We start from the raw sequence: 4,514 nt of genomic DNA, 5'->3' as shown, positions 1-4,514 counted from the left end.
TTGCTCACCCACCACCACCGTGGTGGTGATCCCACCGGGTTCACGAGCACCGGCAGACCAACATGATAGCGTCCCGAAAAGATACGCCGATATCCCGAGTCATTACAGACTGGGCAGGAGGATCTACCCACCCCCGCATCCCAAGCTAACAAGAGAAGAGGCAGTGATCCTCCGCAAACCACAAACCGGCACATTCCCGCACGGCACCCTGCTACACGCCATGTATCCTACGAGCTATAATCATAAATGCGCCTTCTGCTCTGTGCCCGATACCCTCTACCACATGGTATGGGAATGTCAACAAAACCCATCGACACGACCCATCACCGGACCAACCGTCGAGCAGTGGGAGGCCCAGCTGACAAGCCCGAGCCCTGAAGACCAGCATCGCCTGGTGAGCAGGGCCAAGCTATCGGCTCAGGCCCACGGCATCCTGGACTAGGGACGCCGCCCACCTCGGACGATTTGAGCGTCTGCTCATTTTTGTAGCGTTAGCTACACTGGCCTAGCCAAGCCCGTTTCGCGCGGCACATCAAGAGCCGTGCTGCGCATGCGCAAGGATCAGTGATGTCACACGGCTTGCGCACCGAAGCCACCGGAGCCGGCACCTCTCGCGCACTCCGCCGCCGCCGCGCGCGACTCACCGCCGCCGGTCTGCGCATTCCAGAGGAGTGACGTCGTAGCCATGGTAGACGCACTGGCGCCGGCGCGCGCTCGCTGTGCAGTCGCCGTCTGACACTGCGCTGGAGCCGCTGCGCTTCTGACTGGCGTTTGCCAGTGTGGTATAGCCATGGAGAAGGAGAGCGCAAATGCTGCTCAACAGCGCAGAAGAACAGAGAAGCTTGACTCATCGGATCCCGAAGTAGTTGCCTGGCAATTAGCGATTGAGCGTAGGAGGAATGAATACATGTGCCACATAATACGTATACCGCGTGTGTGTCATTGGAGCAGCAGTAAGCATGACAATCAAGCTAATCCTTGACAATCTAGACAACCAGGAAAGCTAAGAATAATCAGCTGAACCTTTCCTAACGCTACGTATATCCTGGCATAGCCGAGCTAAGCCACTGCAACTTTTTTAAAATAAAGTTTATTCCTGATTGCTCACACGGAAACTTCTAAGACTATGGCACTTGATGATTAACTTACAGACTTCAAGATGTCAAGTTTATCAGAAATGAGGGAGATTATCAGAAGCACGGTCCTTGTACTTTATGAGCATGCGCGAATAATACATGCCAGATACGCAACTTCGCCTCCGTGCGTATGGCTTTTTACTTCACGGCGGCTGCCAAGATATCATTGAGCGGTTGTTAATTGACTGATTTTTATACTTTCGCTTAACCAACTCGATTTCATATGTCTATATATATATATGCAGGAAAGAAGATTGTTTGGTTTATTTCAACAAAATATACTTATTCAAGCTTTTTTTGCATGATGAAATTCGCTACCAGTATTTCGTATCTGACGGCACTGAACTACAGAATGATCTAGGCGGCACCGAAGGTTGCGGACCGGACCGATGGGTGGTTAGAAAAAAAGTACCACGTTAACTACAAAGTATTTCTCCTTGGCGCGCACACACACAGACACGTGCACACATGTACTCACACACACACGCACACACACTTACAGAATAGGAGTCACAGCAATTAACTTATAAATTAAATACATTTGAAAACAAACGCACGCGCGAGAACACAAAAAAGCTCTGTCACTGCACGAAGATTTAAAAAAAAGTTAAGCGACTCACTTGGAAAAACAAAAAAGAACTGTATGCACAGTAATAGGTGCTCTGTATTGACTGAACAACGAGCCCGGCTGTGCAAAGAGCATTAAAATCTCCATGCAACTTCACCTACGAATATAAGGAAAGCTGTAAGATTCACCTCGCAAAGACCAACGTGCTTAGAAGGCGCGAAATCCTTTCTCCCGATGCTATGAAGCCACGGAACCGGCCAACGACATTCTGTTCTCCTCGGCAAACAGAAAATAATGCTAGCCCTTTCTCTGACCTGCTGCTGCATTGAAACGCGCAGCAGCAAGGCATTTCCACAGAGAACGAAGCTCAGATTCTTACAGAAAGATGGGAAAACAAGAAAACGCACGTTCGGAGCGGCAGGGCGACCACCACTTCGACAGGGCATGGCGGGCGGGAGAAACTGAAGGCGCGCAAAAGCAAGTTTCGCGCCGTTTTAGTGACGTCAGGGTCACCTAATGGGGTAGTATGGCGCGCCGCAGCCATTCAGCGTGGCGGATGCGCCGCCTCCGCGAAAGGGGGGGAGCAAAAGAGGAGGCTGACCGCGCCGGCGTGGGTGTTGCGGCGTAGATGAGAGCGTGTCGGTACTTTCTGACATCAAGGGGCTTTACGGCAGCGTAAAGCGGCAGTAGAGGCGAAGGTGGCCAAAAAAAAGAAAGCTTCAGCTGCCGGGAAGCCTGACAAGCATTCAGGGATCTTCGAATGCTAAAGCGTCCTCCAAATTTTGGACACGCGCGTGCCTCGGGGCAACAGCAAACAATTAATAAAATATTTAAGAAAAGGTCCTAGGGCCTCCACATTTTGATATAAGACGTCTTATATTGCACCTGTAAAAATGTCTTCCCAGCAATGCATTTGTGTTTAAAAGTGAAGCCGATTTTAAGGGGGATCGGTGTAAGCTTGGCCTTTGTAAGCTGGCTTTCCCACGTTGTGGGTTGCAGTGAAGCCTACTCATAAAGAAAAATGCGATGCGAACGGGTCCCGATAACACTATCGCGTTCCACTCTTAGAGCCGAAGCTTAAGCGTCCTCCAATTTTTCAGCAGCTGCTTTTATTTGACGAAGAACAAGCAAATTATATTAGGATAAGTCATAATCACGATGATAATATGCCTAGTTTACGTTCAATGTGGACGAAGGGCCTTCCCAGCAATCTTCAAGTCCCCCGCCCTGCGCCAGCTGAGCCCATCTCATATACGAATCAACATCATCATCATGATGCGCCTATATTTATGTCCACTGCAGGACGAAGGCCTCTCCCTGCGATCTCCAATTACCCGTCTTGCGCTAGCGCATTCCAATTGGCGCCTGCGAATTTCCTGACGTCATCCTCGCGTCATCATCACACCTGGTTTTTTGCCGTCCTCGACTGTGCTTTCCTTCTCTTGGTATCCATTCTGTAACCCTAATGGTCCACCGGTCATCCCTCCTACGCATTACATGGCCTGCCCAGCTCCATTTCTTCCGCTTAATATCAACTAGAACATCGGCAATCCCCGTTTGTTCTCTGATCCACACCGCTCTCTTCCTGTCTATTAACGTTAGTCCTAAGATATTTCCTTCCATCGCTCTTTGTGCGGCCCTTAACTTGTTCTAGAGCTTCTTTGTTAACCTCCAAGTTTCTGCCCCATATGTTAGCACCGGTAGAATGCAATGATTGTACACATTTCTTTTCAACGACAGTGGTAAGTTCCCAGTCAGGATTTGGCAATGCCTGTATGCACTCCAACCCAATTTTATTCTTCTGTAAATTTCTTTCTCGTGATCAGGGTCCCCTGTGAGTAACTGACCTAGATAAAACATACTCCTTTACAGACTCTAGAGGCTGACTGGCGATGCTGAATTCCTGTTCCCCTGCCAGGCTATTGAACATTATCTTTGTCTTCTGCATATTCATCTTCAACCCAATTCTTATACTTTCTAGATTAAGGTCCTCAATCATTTGTTGTAATTCGTCTCCATTGTTGCTGAATAGGACAATGTCATCTGCAAACCGAAGGTTGCTGAGATATTCGCCGTTGATCCTCACTCCTAAGCCTTCCCAGTCTAAGAGCTTGAATACTTCTAAGCATGCATGCAGTGAATAGCATTGGAGAGATTGTGTCTCCTTGCCTGCCTCCTTTCTTGATAGGTAACTTTCTACTTTTCTTGTGGAGAATCAATGTAGCTGTGAAATCCTTGTAGATGTTTGCTAAGATATTCACGTATGCCTCCTGTACTCCTTGATTTCGCAATGCCTCTACGACTGCTGGTATCTCTACTGAATCAAATGCCTTTTCATAATCTATGAAAGCCATATAGAGAGGTTGATTATACTACGCAGATTTCTCGATTACCTGATTGATGACATGGATATGATCCATCGTAGAATATCCCTTCCTGAAGCCAGCCTGTTCTTTTGGTTGGCTGAAGTCAAGTGTTGCCCTGATTCTATTGGAAATTATCTTGGTAAATATGTTATATAATACTGAAAGCAAGCTAATGGGTCTGTAATTCTTCAATTCTTTAACGTCTCCCTTCTTATGGATAAGTATAGTGTTGGCATTCTTCCAGCTCTCTGGTACACTTGATGTGAGGCATTGCGTATAAAGGGCCGCAAGCTTTTCAAGCATGATATCTCCTCCATCTTTGACTAAATCTACTGTTATTCTATCTTCTCCAGCAGCTTTTCCCCTGGTCATGTCTTTCAAGGCCCTTCTAACTTCATCGCTAGTTATAGAAGGAGCCTCTGTTCTGGTTCATCACTATTTCGA

This window comes from Dermacentor silvarum, chromosome 1 (assembly GCF_013339745.2).
Source record: "Dermacentor silvarum isolate Dsil-2018 chromosome 1, BIME_Dsil_1.4, whole genome shotgun sequence".
Classification (NCBI taxonomy): Eukaryota; Metazoa; Arthropoda; class Arachnida; order Ixodida; family Ixodidae; genus Dermacentor; species Dermacentor silvarum.
Note: the sequence above shows the minus strand (reverse complement) of the source record.